The sequence below is a fragment of the Armigeres subalbatus genome, chromosome 2, assembly GCF_024139115.2.
Source record: "Armigeres subalbatus isolate Guangzhou_Male chromosome 2, GZ_Asu_2, whole genome shotgun sequence".
NCBI lineage: Eukaryota > Metazoa > Arthropoda > Insecta > Diptera > Culicidae > Armigeres > Armigeres subalbatus.
The window spans coordinates 330,045,181-330,068,034 of record NC_085140.1 but is presented as its reverse complement, the minus strand read 5'-3'; the positions used below and the strand labels follow the sequence as shown (position 1 = coordinate 330,068,034).

Genomic DNA, 22,854 nt, shown 5'->3' with positions numbered 1-22,854 from the left:
CCAAATTAGATCTCAAAGCTAAGACCAATCCATATGACTTCTTGATGTGAAAGAAAAGAAATATTTTTCCTTTGATTTAGATAGCTCAAAATATCTGTACCACAAACTTTTGGATTTTGTACTCGATTTATTTTTTATCGACTCCTCATCGACGAGCTAGTACAATTATTCTCATAGTGTAATTCTTGATTTCGGCGCCCCCTAAAGGCTGGCGCCCTGGCCAACCGCACGCTACGGCACTGTGCGTAATGCATGCACTTTCTTTTGTGAACAAGTACAAATAGTATTCAGATATTTTTGTTCATCATTGTAAAAAACACAGTACCAGTTGTAAAACACACCATTTAAACAGATTCTTTGTTCCATCAGAATCATCGACCGATCTTGGCACCCGACTGGTAGACTTCTATTTCTAGTGAACTTTCACCGGGAAATTCTCTATCGGAGTCGACTAGATCAGACGGCGCACATAGGGGTATTTTGCGAATCTAGCCGGAATAAAGTTGATTTTTAAAAAATGACTTTTTCGTAGTGTAAAAATATGTAAAAAATAGCTGAATAGTGTGGGACCTGCTATCTGTATAAATTTCTCTATTTGCAATGATATTTTGACTGCTACGCTCTTTGAAACTTTGCGTTTTTTAACTACACTGAACCCAAACATCCTCACACAAACGACTGAAAAGTGGTTCGTCCCCGCCCCTTAACTATTGTAATTCATTATTCGAATGATCATCATCCAACTGCATTTCAACCCAGATGACAAGCATCCGTATGAAAAGCATTCAATTACTGATTGAATTATGGGATAATTATCGAAACATGAGTAATTTTGTTTTTGGAAGCGTTGAATATGATAGTCGAATGCTGTGAATTTTCATTTCGTATTAGCAGCAGTAGCGATTAGTATGTCAAATTAGTCAGTTATTACTTGTTTGAAAATAATAATAACAGTTTTGGACATAAATGATTTTCTTTATTTCTCCGGAATATCTTTACAAAACTGTCATGTTCACGTCCTACGAAATATGTTACAAATAACGCACACTATTCATCTAAAAAAATATCCAAACAAAATGTACCGGATCCGCCTCGGGATCCGCAATATACGTGGCAGGGAAAAGAAGATATAAGGTTAATCCCGCCGCATCAGAACGGCAATAATTCTGCTGTATTGTGTTCGGGGCTTTCGGGGCCGAACGCCGTCGGTAAAGCAGCTAAATCCTCTATCGATTTTTTGAAAAACTCGACGAAACAATGCTGGAGATGGCTAAAGTTTGATCTAGGCTCATGAGACATACAACGTCCCTTAGCATAAGCCATTTCCTGCAAGTAGAAGATTTTACGAAAAAATCAGCTAATGTTCAAGCTAAAGCGATTTAGCTTTGTACTTACCATTAACATAATCAATTCAAACATTCCGGTCAATGCGGTTCTACGTGGTTTTACCTAATGTGAATTGAACAAATAAAATTCAACTTTTATTAATTAGTTCGCAACGAATCATTGTGCCATGACTTACCTCAAAAAATAAATAGTCCAGCAATTAAACAATTAAAAATGGTAGTATTTCAACCGCTGTGATGAAATCATCAACGATGTTGGTCCAGCTGCTATGTTCAACTCGCAAAGGATAATGAAAAATGGCGTCATGATGGAGTACCACTAGTTCCATTATAAAACATATCGAGGAAAGTTCAGTTAATCATCAAATGCATTGCGTTGTGGGGCAAGCTCAAATCGTTTAGCGCTTATTTTCAGAATGAATTTCTGATGGTTTCGCATCATACACTCAAAATAATTGTCACTTTAATTCCACTATAAAAATCATGTAGACTTTAAAATTCGAAACTTTCATCGGCTTTACTGGAATCAAATAAAACTTACTCAAATCATAAGTGCATCTTAATAAGAAATGTAGTGGAATTCATTAGAAAACATAGAAAATAATATTTATATACTCTTCTAGTGAATTCTACTCAAAATGAATGTATGAAAAATATATGAGTGGGGTTCTCAGAGCGAAAAGGATGTTTATTAACAATCGCTAATGAAACATTTTGCAGAAGCATTATGAGAACGATTTGCAAAAAATGTTTATGAACAATCGCTAATGAAACATTTTGCAGAAGCATTATGAGAACGACTTGCAAAGAATTCTGTTTGGGTGTGAATTAACTTTCTACTCCTTTTTTGCTCTCGTCCGCTTCTAGTGGACGGGATACCATCTACAGGGAAACTAGAAAAAAATTATCGATGTTTCACTTAAAATTTAAGTACATGGCCAAACGAAAATTCACTTAAATTTTATTTTATTTTCTAGTGAATTAAGAATAATGAGTGCCATCACTAATGAATCATTTAACTTTTACAACCGAAACTACATGGAAAATATCTGCATATGTTTTCAAGTAGATTCTAAGTGAAAATTATTTTGAGTGTATATACTCTTCTAGTGAATTCTACTCAAAATGAATGTATGAAAATATATGAGTGGGGTTCTCAGAGCGAAAAGTATGTTTATTAACATTCGCTAATGAAACATTTTGCAGAAGCATTATGAGAACGATTTGCAAAAAAATTATTAACAATCGCTAATGAAACATTTTGCAGAAGAATTTTGAGAACGACTTGCAAAAATTCTGTTTAAGTGTGAATTAACTTTCTACTCATTTTGTCCTCGTCCGCTTCTAGTGGACGGGTTATCAACTACAGGGAAACTAGAAAAAAGTATCGAAGTTTCACTTAAAATTTAAGTACATGGCCAAACGAAAATTCACTTAAATTTTATTTTATTTTCTAGTGAATTGAGAATAATGAGTGCCATCACTAATGAATCATTTAACTTTTACAACCGAAACTACATGGAAAATATCTGCATATGTTTTCAAGTAGCTTCTAAGTGAAAATTATTTTGAGTGTACGATACGAAGCTGATAGGTAATTCGAAACCCGTATGAAAATCATCCGCTTCTCGGCTGATTGATGTTTTGAAATCTGCATATTTTGTCATACGCTTTGATTCGTCATACGTTTTCGGTAGTAGTCATTATACCGACAGGGGTAATGACAAATCAGTCAATTCAAGGAGGATGAATTGGTTCAGTGTAACATTTTTATTTTTTCGGCTTGCTTTTTCATACCACGAAATTAGACCTGTGCGCCGGTCATATCATCGGCGGCGGCGGCGTCACGGCGGCGCGCCGTTGACTTTTATCGGCGGCGGCGGCGGCGGCGTGAACCGGCGTGGATGAAAAAATAAATGGTTGAAAAAATCAATTTTACCGCGGATTTTTGGATTACGCCGTTTTATTTACACGGTAGGAATCGCCCGTATAAAAACCGACTTCAGTGGATTAAAATTGCAATATTATGCGTTTGCCGATCATCAAACAGCTCATTCATAATAGTCAATTGCCGGCGATACTAATCAATACCTGATTTCAAAATGTTATTTGAATTACCACTATTTTGTTACTCTTTGATTTTGATTAATCAAATTTTAACAATAAATCCTGCTTCACTTTTTCGTGAAATTTGCCTAAATATGCCTTGGTGGAGTTTCTGAATGAATTTCTGGAGGAAACTAGGATTTTTTTAAATTCCTACAGGCATTTATCAGTAAATTTCATTAGGAATTCTTTCGTAAAATCCTATGACAATGTCTGCAGAATTTTTCTATTTTAGAAAGAATAATCCATTCAGGTTCTCTTTGGGAAATTCCTTTAGTAAAACATAAAATATTCCTGCAGAAATTCATTCGGAAATTTATTAAAGAATGAACTATTTTCTGATGGAATTCCTAAGAGAATTTTCTAATGGACTTTCCGAGAAAATTCCTGAAGTAGTGTTGGAAAGTGTAGTAGGAACCTTTTAAGAAAATGTTGAGCAAATCCCCACAGACATTTCGAAGGAATACCTAACGGTATTTCCAAAATGCATCAGCGGCTGCTTCCGCTGCTTCCGCATCTTCCTCGATTGCACACCCCAGAGCCAACGTCCTGTTCCAGGTTCTCTGCAAGTTCTTTTGCTGGCATCTCTTCCTGCATACACACTACATGCCCAACCCACTGTAATCTGTCTTATTTTATCAACCTGCCTATGTCTGCATTTTTGTATACTTGGTTTAACTCGTGGTTCATTCATTCATCTGCTCCATTTACCATTTTCCACCACGCTGCCAAGTATTGAGCACAGTATTTTCAACTCAAACACTCCGAGTATTCGATAGTCTGCATCTTTTGTCGTCCATGATTCATGGCCGTACAGGGTAACTGAATGAATCAACGATGTGTACAGAGCTAGTTTTGTCAGTGGCTGTAGGTAGCTTCGTGAAGTTACAAAAGAATTTTCTGGAGGAATTTTCAAAGGATTACCCTGCGAAATTCTCTATTAAATTGCTTAAAGTAGTTTTGGAAGAATTCCTATGGGAACTTCAGGAGCAATTATTGTCAAGGAACTTGCTAAGGAACTCCTAGAGGAATTACTAAAAATAATTTCCGAACGAATATCAAATTGATTTTTAAAGAAATTCCAAAGCAAAATTCCGAAGCTGACAGAAATTTCAGAAGCAATCCATTAATAAGTTTCTGAAGGAGTTTTTAGAGATTTGGAATTTTGAAACAATGTCCTAAGGAACTCCTAAAACATTATTTGTAGATATTTCAAAAAGAAGGATTTTCAGAAGGTATATCCGAATTTCTGAACGAAGTCTTGACGGAATGTCCAAAGGAATTTTCGGAGATATCTAAGACTGTCAGAAGTTTCTTCAGGAGTTACTTTGAAAAAAAACCTGCAGGGACTTCTACGGATATTACTTCAGGAACTTGTTCAGGAATTCTTAAGGAAATTTCGTCCTAGAACTTTTCAAGGAATTCCAAAAGAGTTATTAGAAGAATTTCTTGAGGAATTTTCGGGAAAACACCTTAACGATGTTCCCAAGGTTTTCTTGAACAAATTTCTGAAGGAACTTTTTCCGAACTAATTTCTGCGAGAAATTTCCGAATATAGCTGAGAGAATTTTCGAAAGACTTTCTGGAATTCGTTTCCGGGGGAAATTCCTGGACGAATCTCCATAGGATTTTTTGGAGAATTACAAAAAAAATCCTGGAGAAATCTAGGAATTACTTCAGAAATACCAGTAGGCATTTCCTCTAAAATTCTATTAGAAATTTCTTCATAAATTCCTTTGAGAATTCCTCCGGAAATTCCTTCAAATATTCACTCAAAATAATTGTCACTTTAATTCCACTATAAAAAGTCATGTAGAATTTAAAATCCGAAACTTTCATCGACCTTACTGGAACCAAATAAAACTTACTCAAATCATAAGTGCATCTTAATAAGAAATGTAGTGGAATTCTTTAGAAAACATAGAAAATAATATCTATATACTCTTCTAGTGAATTCTACTCAAAATGAATGTATGAAAAATATATGAGTGGGGTTCTCAGAGCGAAAAGTATGTTTATTAACATTCGCTAATGAAACATTTTGCAGAAGCATTATGAGAACGATTTGCAAAAAAATTTATTAACAATCGCTAATGAAACATTTTGCAGAAGAATTTTGAGAACGACTTGCAAAAAATTCTGTTTAAGTGTGAATTAACTTTCTACTCCTTTTTTGTCCTCGTCCGCTTCTAGTGGACGGGTTATCAACTACTAGTAAAAAAGTATCGAAGTTTCACTTAAAATTTAAGTACATGGCCAAACGAAAATTCACTTAAATTTTATTTTATTTTCTAGTGAATTGAGAATAATGAGTGCCATCACTAATGAATCATTTAACTTTTACAACCGAAACTACATGGAAAATATCTGCATATGTTTTCAAGTAGCTTCTAAGTGAAAATTATTTTGAGTGTTCCTTAAGAAATTCCTTTAAGGGTTGTCCATAAACCACGTAGACTCTTGAGGGGGAGGGGATTCGAAAAAGTCTACGTCAGTCTACTAAGGGGGGCGGGGGTATACAAAAAGTCTACGTAGACTCCTCTAATGTGGACGTGTACAATACACATGTGGAAGTATTGGCTTGAGAAAATGGATTGCGAGTGATTTGACTATGCGTCCAATTTGGGAATCTCGAGCTCGTTCAGTAGCCGCTAGGTTGCGAAGGCCGACGGAGGTCCTTCGTAGCTTAGTTGGTTAAAGCACCAGTCTAGCGTACTGTAGGGTCATGGGTTCGAGTCCCATCGAAGGAAAGTGGTTACCTCAATACATTTTCCAAATCAATATCTTCCACATAACATACATATCCACATATGAGTTTCATAACATTGTAAACTACGTAGACTGTTTTCTTTTTTTTCGGAAAACAATTTATACAGCAGCTATGTGCAAAGTTCACTTGTTTGATTGTTTTTTTGCCTTTCTCGTACAACAAAGTTGTACCAGAAAGGCTTTCATTTCACTCCCAAAACGTACTTTTTATAGAGCGCTTGTAGACCCATAGTATTATATACCATTCGATTCAGCTCGACAAACTGAGCAAATGTCTGTCTGTCCGTGTGTGTGTCCGTGTGTGTGTGTGCGTATGTGTGTGCACATTGAAACATTAGCCAATTTTTCTAGTACTAAACCTGAATCGATTTTGCTACAACAAGTTGCATTCGATGGGGAATGTTTTCTTCTTGTTCACTATTGAGTTTCATAATGATGGCACTTCTCAAAAAATAGTAAATATTCAAAGTTTTGAGACATCCTTATTTCGTAACAAATAAGCTATCGATTTTCTAGGTTATGTTCTCCCAAGACACAATTTATTCGAAACCGGCACACTGACAGCATAGAATACACAGCTTACACGGAAGAAAAACTTCACAAAGAAACATAGAAACCCATTAATGAGTTAAAAGTACCTATTTTAAGATTTCATGTATACACTGAAAATTCTCGTTTATTTTTCAAAATGACCTAAGAAACATATTTTCATGAATGAATTTTAATATTGCGATCAACAGACCAATATGAAAGCTTTTGATGGCGATACACAAATTAATTCATGAAAAAAAGGGGACATATGTTCTTTTTAAAATTAAAGCGTCATTTCAGCCATTTCTTTCCCTATGGGCCGATGTGAGCAGTGAGAAGTGAACAGTGAGACGTGAGAAGTGCGAAGTGAGGAGTGAACAGTAAGAAGTAAGAAATGCAAAATGAGAAATGAAAAATCACTAGATGATCCGAAATGAAAACAACAATGTTTTTCCAAATTTAATTTAGACTATCCTTTGAAAAGAGCTGAAATTTTTTGCTAATATTTTCAAATGGATATAATAGAAAAACGACGCATCCACACAAAAAGTGTTGTATGGGTGACCATCGCAAAATCAGTCAAACTTTCTAGTGAAAATATCGAAACAATCCAAATTGAGCCCTACACTGAAAAATCAGTTTAAAAATTTTAAAGTCGATTTGCGAAACAACGCCCTTTTTTATTTAAATGAAATTTTGTCTCAAGATAGGTGATTATGTTCCCTACCAACCGTCCATACATCGCAAGCTGGGCACTCTTAAGGAAAAAAGTTTTCTAACAAAACTTTTCTTGTCGGAATTATTTTCAGTGTATTTTCATCTAAAATTAAACCAATGAAAGCCATCGTTATAGAACCCCAAGCAAATCTATTTTATGATACATTGTCTAATTTAGCCACTAAATATAGTTTGTTTTTAAATTAAGAGTAATATTAAGAAGGGGTTTATATCTTAAAAAATATTATATTCCATTATTAGCTTCTTTAGTTGCGACCAGTTACGACCAAAACATTGTACTCTGCCTGACTGTACAGGAATACTTAATATGAGTATATTATGTATACATATGTTAAATCCAACCCTTAAAGACACTAAAAAATCAATTCCGTCAAGAAAAAGTTTTTGTTAGAAAATTTTTTCCTTCAAAGTGCCCAGCTTGCGATGTATGGACGGTTGGTAGGAACATAATCACCTATCTTGAGACAAAATTTCGTCCAAATCGAAAAGGGCGTTTTTTGCAAATCGACTTTTAATTTTTAAATCGATTTTTTTAGTGTAGGGTTCAATTTTGAGTTTTTCAAAAGTTTTATTAGAAAGTTTGACTGATTTTGCGATAGTCACCCATACAACACTTTTTTGTAGGAAGGTCGTTTTTCGATTATATCCATTTGAAAAAATCAGTAAAAACAAGTTTGACCCTTTTCAAATGATAGTCTGAATCAAATTTGAATAAACTAAGTATGCACTTTTCTTTTAACTGCACTTCTTAAATATTGACCAATAAATTTACAAAAGTCAACTTTAACAATCAGAACACTTGCAAGTTCCCAAAAGTTCTATTTTGGCTTTACGCATTTTATTACATTTCCGCATAACTTTTCAAAAGGACCTAAGTAAATTTTTCATGAATTCTCGCTTAACTTTCCAAAAGAACTTAAATAACATTTTTTCATGAATTAATTTGAATACTGCAATCAATATTGTGATTCTCGAGATATTATAGCATTTTGCTCATTCACCTCTGCCTCGCTTAGTTGTGCGCCGCTAAGGTATTGTGTCATATTATGGTACTTTACTCAATTTAAGTGTAGAATATTACATCACAAATTAAACATAATTGCACTACTAATATCCACTTAAACAATATCCCGAACGCAACACAGGCGAAAGAAAAGCAAAAAACTACTAAACCTCGAACAATTTCACTTAAAATATCTTTTCGTAAAGGGACGACAATATGCTACATACCTTACAAGCGAATGTGGAAGAGCTTACCGAAAGCTCCATCTATTTGACATTGGTTTATTTACTTTTTGCATGGCGCACAACTCGGCGCATGGGACCCGGCGCGTAACTGGTGAGCCAGTATGCTAATTTTAGAAAAGAATCGCAATAGCTTTCATGTTGTTCTGTTGATTGCAATACTCAAATTAATTCATGAAAAATGTTACTTAGGTCCTTTTGATAAATTATGCGAGATCTATAGTACAGCAGAAAGTCCATTGCTGATAAACGTTCATTTCGAACAATACACCGCAGATTGTTGGTTAATTTTTTTTTGACATATACTCTGTCTCGCTCAAACCAACAGCGAATAATCTAGCGACTACTTTAACGAACTATTTAAGGAACAGCTACTTTAACCGACCGTGTCCATTTAGCAAGTACGGTGTTGAACATAATCTGGAGATTAAAATAACACTTAATAAAGTTTAAAAAAAAACTTAGCAAGTAACCGCACAATATTGAGTAAAACAAATTAAGGGTGTAGCATTTCTGCATGCGGTGAATAAATTTCGCACCGTGTATATAACTGACAGCATGAATGTTTCACTGTTAGATGACTTTACCCATTAATGGGTACTGTGTTATTGTTGATATTATTCCCACCGTGAAAAATTCACCCATTTTCTTGAAAAAGTGCCACTACCCATTTTAATGAGTAGTGGCGCTCTTTGAAGAAAATGGGTGAATTTTTCACGGTGGGAATAATATCAACAATAACACAGTACCCATTAATGGGTAAAGTCATCTAACCGTGTTGTGTTGCTTCTTTCGTGCTTTATTGATGATGCTAACCTCTCAAGCAAAGTTTTCCAAAGCTTCAAATGTGGAACACGAAAACTAATGGACGAACACACACGCGCTAGAGACCCGAAGCCGATGACTTCGCCTCAACACAGCTGTAAAAGTTTCGTCGTTGGAAATAAAAATCGCATACCTACGTACATGCTTTCTCGTGCGCTCGTTACGTTTGCTGCCATTTTGTTTCATGCTTTGGAAGGAAAGAAGAGGCGTGTCATTAAGGCTAACTGCTTTTTGGTTTGGGTGGTTTGGCTGGTTTGGGTGGAATGATGGTGTAGTTTGGGCATATGGGTGATTTGAACATAACGTTCGTTTTCATACACCTCCTTATTTCCATATTATGCGGCTTTTTTTCATTTATATTTATGTGAATTGTTGGTTTCATTTTCACAAATGTACTTGTACAATTATTACACAAAGGGATGCAAAATCAATGTATGACATACAACTATGTAGTATTATTGAACTTTAATATTACATTGGTGAAAAAACACTACGTGCTGGGAATCAGGAAAGTTGGAAACATATCGAATTTTAATCCATATGTATTTTTCAAAACGCGCCGTTGCGCTAATCATTGTACTACCGCACCATCGCATATTTGTAACATATGCATTTTTCCTTTCTCGTACAACAAAGTTGTACCGAAAGGCTATATGATTGCAAAAAAACTTGATAGAAGGCCCGGAGACCCATAGTGTTATATACCGATCGACTCAGCTCGACAAACTGAGGTGACGTCTGTTTTTTTGTGTATGTGTGTGTATGTACAAATTTTGTGAGGCACACTTTTTAGAACTTAGAATTATCCGATTTACTCGCAACAAGTTGCATTCGACGGAATTGTTTGCTATTGGAAATGGGCCCGATCATTGCTTTTCAGAATTATTGAAAAACATTGTTTTTCCCGAAAGGTCCCCTTGAAAATTCAAAGAACAATTTTTTTGAATGGTGGCAAGGCAAAAATATTAAAAATGATCGAAAAATGTGATCTATTCCCCCAAAGAGCTTTTTTTTTTTGACCTTTCTAATGTGATTTTTCAATATATTTTATAATGCACGAGAAAGGCATCATCACTGCTAGGTGGATAATCTGGGTTTTTGCAAGACTTTACCGAAATAATCTCCCGAATCTCTTATGGATGTCACTGGAGTAATAGTCTGAACTACGGCTTAAAAATATCATGATTTTAACAGCAAATTCTTCTGTGTTTAGCACAAACAAAATTTCAAAAAAAATTCAAAATTTCCACTTGGATTACATTGATTACATTGTAGATTCTACTAAAATATCTTTTGATTTTCGGCAAGACCTTCTTTAGAAACTACAAGTGATTCTTTAGAATTTCCACGGGGAATTATATCACACTTCGACGAAAAATTATTTAGAATTTACAAAGGAAGCATTTTGGAATATCCAAGAAGAAGTCTATGGAATTTCCAAAAGACATTCTTTGGAACTTGTAAGGGGAATTCTCCGAAATTTCCGTGAGAAATTCTTCAGAATTTCCACTGAAGATTTTCTGAGAAGTCCTTAATTTTTTTTTCTTAATTTCTGAAATTCTTGGAATTTTCGCGAGGAATTCTTTGGACATACATATAAGCGAAATTCTTCGAAATTTTACGGCAATTTCTTCGGCAGTTCTAATGAAAATTCTTTGGAATTATCTATGGAAAATTTTTTTTTGACTACTTTCACGAGAAATTATTTGAATTTACCACCAAAAACTCTTTGAGTTTTCACAAAAAAAATATTGCAATTCTTGTAAGAAAAAATATTGCAATTCTTGTAAGAAAGCAGTAATTTTCATGAAAAATTATTCTATTTTTTTACGATAAATTCACCACAAATTCAACTGAAATCCTCCATAATTTCCACCGAAAATTATCTGGAAAACTCTTTGGAATGTCCATAGGATTTTTTTAAATTTCTTCAGGAAATCGCTCCTACTTTGCAAGAGAAATGTCAAAATATCGTAGGAAACCTTTAGCATGGTTTCAACGGGAAATAATTCAAAATTTTCACGGAAAATTACTCGACATTTTAACGGGAAAACTTTTGGAATTTAGAAAAAAATCTTGAGATTTCAACGGAATGGAATTTTCAAGAAAAATATCGGAATTATCACGGAGAGTTCTTTGGAGTATTACCTGGAAACTTTGAAGGTTATAAATCAGGAAATTCTACGGAATTTCTACGACAAACTTTTTGAAATGTAGACTTGACGTCCTCGGAATTTCAACTCGAAATTCTGAAAATTCTTGGGTTTTCTACAAATTTGAACCGGCATGAGGAATTATAATTCAGATGCGTGACAGATGGCGGTGGCGGTGGCCTCTAGGAGGAATCAAATCCAACAGAAATTAAATTAATTGGCTTCGAGATTTGGTTTCAGGAGCTATGGACAGATGATTGAATTTGATTTCGTTGATATTGAGTTGGATTATATTCAGTTTGATTTTGTTAGGTTTGAAATTTGAATTTTACTGTAGTGTTCACAATGGATTTGAAAATGGATTTGTATATTTGAATTGCTGAAAACGTGGTTGATTTCCATTTTTTTTTGAAAAAGTCTGCCTGGTCGGCGTTCAGCCAAACCGCACCAAGCGGCTTTTCGACTGACTTGTAATATTTTGCTCGTACAAGGACAACCGAAATAGTTTCGATGCGATTTGCGATCAATTAAATCTGCTAAACGAAAGTTTGAGCAGAAAAATCGGTAATTTTTCGTTGGCGCTTGGTGTGATTTGGCTGAACCCCGACCACGTAGACTTTAGTCTTTGAAAATGTGAAAATTCGGCCTACGCGGTTTGTGGGAAGTTGTTTAGAAATACTTTCAAAATCTCTTAAAGTAGTTCAAACGGGAATTATTTATGAAAATCCATTCCGGCTCTCATTAAAAATGCCTTCGGAAAATTATTTAGGAATTCCTGCACAAATCCTCCAGAAATTTCTTCAAAACTTCTCCAAAATTCATTTAAGAGCTCCTCAAAAAAATTTCCTTGAATAATTAAAAAAAAAACTCCACCAAGAATTCCTTTGAATATTTCACCAGGGATTTCTTTAAAAGTTTCTTCGAAAAGCCTCCCGGATTCCTTCTTAGATTTATTCCAGGAAATTCATTAAAATTTAATTAGATAATGAAATAGTTTTCGGTGGAGTTGCTAATTGAATTTTTGAAAAAATAAAGCAAATAAATTAAACAAATAACACTGAAAAAATCCGAAGGTATAACTGAAAGAATTTCGTAAAGAACCCATGAAGGAATTTTCGATGGAATTCCTGCAGGAAGTTCTGGAAGAATTCTCGAAGAATGTTTTAAAGGAATTGCTGGAAGAAGCTCTGAAGAAATTCCTTAGGAAAATTTGGAAGAAATCCCTTATGCAATCTCTGGGAGAATTTATTTGAAGAACTCATAGAATAATTGCCGAAGAAATTCATGAAGAGGTATTCATTTAAAAAATTGAAGAGTTGCTAAATAGTTTTTGAAGAAACTCCAAATGGAATTTCTTGAGAAATTTATTAAGAAATATCCGGAGGAATCGCTAAAGAAACTTCCGAAGGAATTCCTTAACGATTCTCCTAAGGAATTCTTAACAACATTTTCGTAGAAATTACTGAAACAATTTTTTTGTATGCATTCTATAAGGAATTTTCGGAGAAATTTTGTAAAACATTTCCGGAAGAGCATGAGCATGAGCGTTATGACCGCACAATTCGTAGTTGCTACTCCGTGATTGACTGAACTTGCGAAATTGTACAGAGAACACAATGAATGGGGCTTGGGTATGACGACCCATTTTCAATGTACACGTTTCTGGAGCTCAAATATTTAAAGTCAAAAACGGCGCCGGCCGCATCCTTGAGGCCATATAGGAATGGAAGGATTGTTATTCCGACTCTCGTTGCTACTAGAGACCGAGTATACCTCTGCATCTCCACGATTGTCTTGGGATAGGATATCGTTTTAGTTACAAAGGATAATTTATCTGGATTCACTTTGGTAAGCGATGCGATCTATGGGATGGGAAATGACACTAATACGAGTTAAAAGTTAAAAACATGCACGCCCGGTGGCATATGAAAGCTAAGGAGATTCGCGTTTTGGACGACCGCACGGAAGCGCAGCACTCTGTACTCACTTGTTCGATGGCTACAGCAAACTATTGAAGAACTCGCTTTTTTCGACCGCGCGCGACATGCGCATGAGCCACCGAACACAAGATAGATACTTTATTTCTTTCCCGACGACTAAAACACGCATTGCACTTACTTGTTCGATAGCTACTCTTATTACCGGAACGCAATGCAGAACAAATATTTCGGCCGATCGCGTCATCGTTATGCAGTCCGAAACAAGAGAAATCACGCCCTGAACTGATTTTTATTACAGGCCGCGAAATGCAGAACAAATATTTCGGCCGATCGCGTCATCGTTATGCAGTCCGAAACAAGAGAAATCACGCACTGAACTGATTTTTATTACCGGCCGCGAAATGCAGAACAAATATTTCGGCCGATCGCGTCATCATTATGCAGTCCGAAACAAGAGAAATCTCGCACTGAACTCTTTTGTAAGACATTTCCGGAAGAACACTTAAAGTAATTTTTCAAGGTTTTTTATTGAAACTTTTCGGAGGAATATCTGGAGGAATTTACTAGGAAATATACCAAGTGGTTTTGGCGCTTTGGGGATGTATTCAAGCCTTCACAAAAGCTTATGTGCAACAACAAACATAATTTGCGAGTCACCTACAGGCAGTGTTGTCTTACACTCTGTGCAAGAAATTCTGGTCTTTGATTTTACTCCATCTAAACGATGGACATTTAGAAAATTCAAATAGCCTTCTATTAGTTGCACTTACTTAGTTAAGATTGTAAAAACGTGTGGATGGAGTAAAATCAAAGAGCAGATTTTTTTGCAACACTGCCTACAGATTTAGGTGCCCGACTGAATGAGGCTTTGGCTTAGACGAATTCCAAAGACCATTTCAACATTTTTTTATATTATTCTACTTAGTAGATTAAATCTACTAGATTCAGCCTAATTCAAATTCACAACTAATCAACCAACCAATCCATTATCCAATGTTTGTCACCACACTGTCTTAGAGGCACCATCACTTGAGGTAGATTTGAAATTGAATTCTGACGAGTTCCACCTCAACAACATTCTAACAACTAACTAACAACAACAATCATAACACGAGTTTAGTACTATTCCAATCAATTCCACCACGTTGTATTGTCTTATAAATACGTATTTCGTCTCTGTAAGGCCATCTTCAGTGTCTCTTATTTTACTCGGCTCGACTCAAGTTAATTGATTTTTTTATTGCGATTAGTCATCGGCGTGGCAAAATTATGATCGGCGGCGCGTTGACCCAAAATCGCCGGCGGCGGCGGCGTGAGTAAAACCACCGGCGGCGGCGGCGCGGCGCAGCGGCGCACAGGTCTACACGAAATTTATTATTTCGGTGTTCATTATGTATAACCTTAATTCACATCACCACGGATGATGATTATGGTGGTAATATAGTAGTCCATACATATTTGATTCATAGAAAAAACTATTGTTTTGTGATATACAGAGGAATCAATAGTTGTTACTTTTGAATAAAAAAAAAGATGAAAAACTCACAATTTCATTGGTCTGGCATTTCGTTATTCGGCGATATTCGGTAATATTTCAGTACATAGCCGCTAGGTATACATCTATATTTTGTCCCGAAATAAAATCTTGCGCAAATTTGCGCCATTTTGAAACCGGGGTCTCGAAAGAGATTTTTCTGTGAAATGCAAGTTATTTCCAGATGCGATGAACTTACCTTCTCACTTTCTAAGCGTATAGATGTTGACTAATTATATGATATTATATAACAAGAGATTATTCATATTTACGAGATTCTAATCAGCCGTATCATGCTTGGGGAGCATGGGGTAAAACGACTCATAATTTGTAACGAATGAAAGGAATGTATCGTGTATGTCGATAATTCTCAACTTTAATGTTAAATTCATTTTATAAATCCAATACAAGTATTTCTGTTATTATTTGGAAAGTTGCTAAAGGGCGTCCAGAAAGGTTGTGATTTGTGAATGACTCTAAAACAATAATATAAAATAATAGAATAAAAAACAAAATTATCATACAAAGTACTGAGACGTTAAGCTAAAAATGATCGAACTGAATAAAAAAGTACACTGAAGTGTACAGTGCACAGTAAGGTTTTTACAAGAGGGATACGTTCCATAAAATCAAAACCACGTGAATTCCAAAATCCTCGTAAACTCTAAAATCCGCGTAAAAATTACTTCATCCAGAATCAATTTTTCACGGTTTTTATGGGGTTTCCGATCTTTTTAAAAAATCGCGCTATGAAAACTTATATGTAAATTAGCGTAAAAAATGCGTAGTCGCTTAAAAAGCGACTCCAGTGTAAACAAAATGATTTCGTTGATGCCTTGGTACAAAAGGTGAAAATTATAACTACTGAAAGGAATGTATCGTGACTGTTGATTATTCACAATTTTAATGTTAAATTCATTTTATAAATCCAATGTTCAATGCGATGTTTGAATGGTTTGGGGAAGACTAGCTCATTCATTATTTTTTCAATCTTAAACCTTTCCCCACTTACAGTATCACACATTCACATATTCGCTCAATCTTCTTTTCTCATCTACTCACAAACTCATTCTCTTATATATCCACTTATATAACCTCTAACTCTTTTACTTTTTCACTCATTTACTCAGTCACTAACGAGGTCACTAGCTTACACACATATTGGCTCGTTATCTCATTAGTTGCCCACTATTAAACTTTTACATTTGCTTACTTTACCACTGAATCACTTATTCACCTACCCACTCACTATCTCGCATACTCACTTTGTCACTAACTCACTCACTTTCTCACCTATTGATTAATTCGTTTGTTTTTTTATTCTTACTCAAATAATCATTAATTTGTTCTCTCGCGGAAGTGAAGTGAGTAATCCCACTCACTTACTCACTTATACATTTGCTCACTCACCCAATGAGTCCCTTACGCCTTCACACGCTTACTTTTTCACTGATTAATTAACTAGTCCTTTTACTAACTCATTCAATCACTCGTTCCCATCGTTAATTAAATTTTTTGCATTCTCAAGCTTTCCTTATCATCTGAATAACTCTTAACTTACTCACTCATTCACTGACTTAATTACTAACTCACTTACTCATTCACTCATTTACTGTCTCACTCATTTACTCACTCACTTACTCATTCACTCACTTAAGCAGTTACTCATTCTCTCATACGATTATATCTCCATTTATTGGTGTATCGCGTTCGTTTACTCATTTATTCATACTCCAATGAACGATAATATTCCATTCACTTGTTCGCTTACTCACTTACTCACTTACTTGCTCACTCACTTATTCACTCACTCACTCACTTGTTCAATCACTCAATTACTCACTTACTCACTCACCCACGCACGTGGGAAATCTGCACCCTCGAATTCTACATACAGTCATATATTTATTATATGTTGCACTAGGGTCGCTTTTTACGCAATTTGTTTTTGGTTGTTTTTGGCACTTGGAACTAATAAAGCTTTACGTTTATCGCTCGACAAAATCTACGAAAAATCAAGGAAAAATTAGGTGATATTGAAAAAGTGGTGGAATTTGAGGAGACCGAAAAATTGATGTAAATCAACCGCGTAAAAAGCGAGCTCGGTGTATATGAAGGTCATGTTATCCTTAAAACTATTTTATATCACAATAATCAAAAAACAAAGTAATTTGAGTAGTTTCAACAAATAAAATAGTTTATTCCGGCTAGATTGGCAAAATACCCCTATGTGCGGCGGGAGACCGAATCCTAGATTGAATCGAAGCGAATGTTCAGACCGGTGAGGGGTGATTCTTAACAGGTCATTATACCTACTCCTCCGAAGTAATACCGTTTGATGGTCCCGGCTCAGCGCTGTAAGTAAAATATAGATTCTGATGCCATTGCACCCAAACTTATTTAACCAATATTATTCCAGTCAACCCAAATGAGTAGGCCCATTCACGAAGTTCACCCCTGCCGTCCACAAACTCACGAAGATAATTTATTCCATTCCCGGATGCTAAATGGCACACACAGAACTCATCCGCCGATTTCCACGTTTCACGGGCAGCGATCTTCGTTCGCCATAGGCAAACGAGTTATGAAAGTATGGTAATAAATTTAATGCACACAGCTTTATCCTCTCAGGCGTCGTTTTGCATTAACTAGATTTTGCCTACACAGGATGCGGATGGGCGAAGGCGAGGGTGGCGGTGCATTCAGTGCATGCAGCGGACCAGCTCGGCTCGGACTAAGCAACTATTTAGGTATAAGCAGCAGCAACCAGTTGATGGTCATAGCATGGGGCTCATACAGTCTGGCCAACGACGTTTCCGAGGGATAGTTTTTCATATTTTTTTTTCTCTCTCTTCCGTATTTTATTTACTCGGATCCCATTGTCGTCAGCCCGTTCCAGTGGGGCGTCGTCGCCGGGACGCCATCACGATGGATGATTATGACCGTGAAGCGGACAGCTGAGCAATTCTTGGGGCTGCTTCAAGGTATTTCGGAGACAGTTTAGGTTGATGGCGCGCTGTGGATGTGGTTCGAAATAAATTATGCTTAGCCTAGTGTAAGTCCTGTCTGTGCAGCAGCGCCCGGTGCAAATTTGTATTCATGGAATATTTTCCGCTGGATTTTAGTTTGCGGTTTCTTTGACACGAAATGATTTTTCCAGCGCTGCATGAACGAACCTGGAGAAAAAGCGTGGAAGACTATTTTTTGTCGACGAGTTGTTAAAACTTTGAATTGGGTGAGTTGGTGTTTGTTGGATTAGCATTGGTTGATATTTCTCACAAACAGATGGATAAAAGTTTCACCGCCAGCTGTGCGCAAAGTGATGGCTGAAATAAATGGCGGGAAATAATTTGATTCGGAGCAAATTAATGTCGGACCGGGGCTCATTAGAATTCAAATTATCGTCGGTGGAAGTTTGTCACCATAATGTTTGGTCATGACGAACTGGCATCATGGTGGAAAAGTTGTGACAGGATCAGAAGACAGCACAAATTCGGCGTGTTCTTGTCATAAATAAGTTTTGAATGCGAACTGACAAGCTGGCAAACGAGCTGGACAATTCGTCGGAGTGTTTAGTTTTGGAATGCCTATTTACAAAAAAAAGAGAAATTTGCGGAGAGAGATATTGGGCTATTTATCATATCAATTTTTGGAGATTTATGAACAACATCTTCTAGAAATTTCATGAATAAGTTTTTTTGAAAACTGGTCTTAACAAGTTTTAATATTGTTTTTCAATAAACTGTTACCCGATTAGAAGTTATCAACAATCACTGTGTAGAAGTTCTAAAGCTAAGTTAAGCTTTGCTCTGATTGAATACATATAAATATCCATGGTTTCTACGCGTGATTGCAACCATTCATTCAATGACAATCATAGTTGTTAAAGTGGAAGCAATATCCGAACGCCACACCATTTTTAATTTCGAATTATTAAATAAAGCACACTTTTGTAACCCGAGATCAACACATTTTTTCTTGGCGTAATCACAGTGGTTGAACAAATCAGGTGCCATGAAAATGGCACTCATTCAAAGTGTTGCTGCATTGCCTTGCCATTGTTGTCCAATGAATACTGGAAATTATTCTTCTCTGCGTCTTCCGTTCATTATAAACAATTACCTAAACGAATGAAGAATACTTTTCTGGGGAGACCCGTTCATCATCGTTCTGAATTCCTAACCTCCCATTCTGCGAAACCAGCAAAACTATTCCCACTCGCCTTTTTTCATCGCTCTGACCAAGCAGCAACCCTTCAACGGTGGAACTGAAATACCCTCTTAGCTGAAAAGCAAAAACTTTCCGCTTGGAATCCCCCAGCTTTCATCGCGTCAAATGGCTCTCGCCTCGACTGGTGGCGGCGACGACGATGACGACGACGCCGTCGTCGACCGCATCCAGTTTCCAACACCAGAGGTCTATTATACGAATTAGAGCACGAGCAACTTTGTCATGCTTCGGCGGGGGTGAGAGTTTTCCACGAAAAGCCAAGTGCATTGCATTCATTCACCGGAAATCTAATTGAAAAGTAAGCTCCTTTTATGGTGGATTTCCTTCATTTTTTTCCCCTACCGCAACTTTCTGGGTAGCTGGGGGAGGAGTCAAAACAGCTTGCAGTCAGCGATGAGCTCCACGAAGCTATCGCTGCCAGGGACGAGTTAATGCCAGCCAGAGGAAAGTCTTTGGTCTCTAAGAAGAATAACATGCATGAGAGCGTTTGATGCTGCGAAGGATTGAGGGAACTTTTGAAAGATTGCCAGAGTAGAACTTGATAATGCAATTATGGAAAGTTGAGATGGAATCTGACGTAGTGATTTTTGTTCTAAAGTTGTTTTGTAAGAGCTGGGTGTTCGTGGTAATTAGCGTGCGGTTTTCCTGCAACGTGCCTCCGCTCAAGCACGAGGGAGAACAATCAAACCTTCAAACCGGCAATGTTTGTTCAATTCTCAAGGAGCTACAACAAGAACATATGTAAATTTCCTACAAGCAAAGGAGTGTTAATGTATCTGAGCTCTTAAGAAAATAAGCTGCTAAATTGCTTCATCTTATTTTCAAGCAAATTCCTCGCAATTCAAAGTTCTCTTCGTCATAATAATTGTAGTCATATTTCTTGTTAATTTATTCCTTCTGAACATGCAGTTGACTATTCCTACTTCTATGCTCAACAAACATTGAAATCAATTTGCTTGTAAAGAAAGCCATATTCATCATGCGCCCTGTCATCCAGCTCAAGTACTTGGAGGTCTAATGTTACCCGTTGATGATAAACGCACCCGTCGTTGTAATTAATTTCAAACGACAGCCAGGTGTCCTCTTTCTGTTGAACTTTGTCAGTTGCGTGAATAATGGATCATATAAAATGATGTAGTGTTGAAGCTCGCGAAAGTTATGACCCGCCAGATTTGATAAATGGAACAGCTCAGTGCAGTATGAATGCTTTGTTGCACAACAGTCCAACAACAGTGTTCGTTGAAAGTTTTTTTTCAGAGAAATTGTTTTTGAAAATGTTCACTATGATACGGTATTGAAAACAGGGATGTTGAAAAAGCGATAAAAATCAAACAATTATGTTTTCAATCCACATTTATCCAATGCCTGTTTATATTTAATGTCTCAGCCAGCAATAAAATCGATACAATAATGATCGGCTATATAAATGAACTAGCTTTATGTACCCGGCCTTGCTCGGAATTGCCAGTTTGGGTTTCAGTTTTTTACAATCAGAAAAAGATAAAACCAATTCGTCAACAGAGTAATTGTGTTACCTTATTGATACTTCGTCATTTGACTAACAGAAGGCTTTTGGAAGCATTGACTGATCTAGAAAAAGGGATCGTTGGTTTGAATAGGCTTATTCCTGGCAAACGTTATTTGCTAAAGAAGGAAAAACATCCACCGATGCTTTATTCCGGGCAAACGCCCATTTTTAAAGAAGGGATCACACTCACCATTGCCTTATTCCGGGCAAATGCCTTCTTTTAAAAAAGCAATCACATCCACCATCCAGAAGGAAACACATTAATTATTGCTTTTCAGTGGGCAAACCATGATTCCGATGAAGGGTAACAATAATTATTGGTCTATACCCAGCAAATGCATGCTTTCTATCTCGCTTAACTTTTCAAAAGGACCTAAGTAACATTTTTTTCATGAATTAATTTGAATAGCGCAATCAATAGCTTTCATGTTTTTCTGTTGATTGCGCTATTCAAATTAATTCATGATAAAAATGTTACTTAGGTCCTTTTGAAAAGTTAAGCGAGCTATGAAAGATTTTTCTGATGCTGTTCATAATTATCCCAAATGCCCTTCATGTCAAATGACCTTAAGCCAAATATTGTTATGTTAATGGCCTGCTTCATTCAGGGATATGTCATTTTCAGGGAAGTTGAAGTTGAAGTCATTTTTGGGGAAATGTTATTAACAGGAAAATGTTATTGTCGAGGATTTGCTATTTTTAAGGAATTCGGGAAATTTGTTTTCGGAGCATTGTACAATGTGAAAGAACCTCGAATGAACTAAATAAGAGGGATTTTAAATCAAAACGTTCTCTGAACAATACCTAACCCCAACAACCTCCTGCATTCCAAAAGTTTCTCCCAGCCTCTATATAACAGTTTTGGGCAGAGAATGTGTTTTTACAAAATTGGTTCGAATTGACCCATGCGGTAAAAAGGTATACTAAACTGTTCGTTTAATAAATATACCATCTCTCTCATTCAGCTATGACACTCCTATCCAGTCTGATATAGTCTTCCTTAAACAGAGAATATGGGTTCCAAATTTAGTGGACATCGGTAAATGGGTTCAAAAGTTATGCTGAATTGATCGATAACTAAACAATACCCCTCTCTCACACCATCCCCTTTTAAAATTACCTACCCACATCCACTTAAGTTGTTTCCTTAGGACATACAATATTTGATACAAATTTAGTTCAAATCGGTCATTGGGTTCAAGACTTACATTTAGTTGATCGATTGCTGAACAATACCCCTCCCTCCATACCCTCCCTTTTCAAAGAGCATCCCTAATCACGCTATCGTCGTCTCCTTAATATGAAGAATGTGTGTTCCAAATTTGGTTGAAAACGTTTAGTAGGGTTTTGGTCACCGTGAATTTTTATATCTTTGGGTTGTTGGTTGATTTTTTTCGGTGATTTTTTTCGTTCCAAATTTCACCGGAAAAAATCAACAACCCAAAGATATATTGGTTGAAAACGGCCAATGGGTTCAGAAGTTACACTGAGTTGATCAATAACTGAGCAATACCCCTCCCCCCACACCCTCTCCCTTTTCCAAAGAGCATCCCTAACCCCTTCTATCATCGTTTCCTTAAGATAAAAAATGTGTGTTCCAAATTTAGTTGAAATCGGCCAAGGGGTTCAGAGGCTACACTGAGATGATTAATTACTAAGCAATACCCCTCCCCCCCACACCCTCCCCGTTTTCCAAAAAGCATCCATAACCCGCTATCGTCGTCTCCTTAAGATAAAGAATGTGTGCTCCAAATTTGGTTGAAATCGGCCAAGGGGTTCAGAGGCTACACTGAGATAATTAATAACTAAGCAATACCCCTCCCCGCACATCCTCCCCCTTTTCCAAAGAACATGCTTAGCCCCCCTCCATTGTCGTCTCCTTAAGACAAAGAATGTGTGTTCCAAATTT

At 36.4% G+C, this 22,854-nt stretch overlaps 1 long non-coding RNA gene and 1 other non-coding gene across 2 annotated transcripts; one reads left to right on the top strand and one right to left on the bottom strand.

Moving 5' to 3' along the window:
- Positions 1–991: 991 nt before the first annotated feature.
- LOC134216917 (uncharacterized) lies at positions 992–1,660 on the bottom strand. Its single transcript, XR_009980877.1, has 3 exons — positions 1,523–1,660; positions 1,396–1,449; positions 992–1,326 (listed from the first exon to the last, which is right to left on the bottom strand). It is a non-coding gene; the product is annotated as an uncharacterized LOC134216917 (long non-coding RNA).
- A 4,467-nt stretch (positions 1,661–6,127) lies between these two features.
- On the top strand, positions 6,128–6,202 carry Trnaa-agc (transfer RNA alanine (anticodon AGC)). Its single transcript has one exon. It is a non-coding gene; the product is annotated as a tRNA-Ala (tRNA).
- Positions 6,203–22,854: the final 16,652 nt, after the last annotated feature.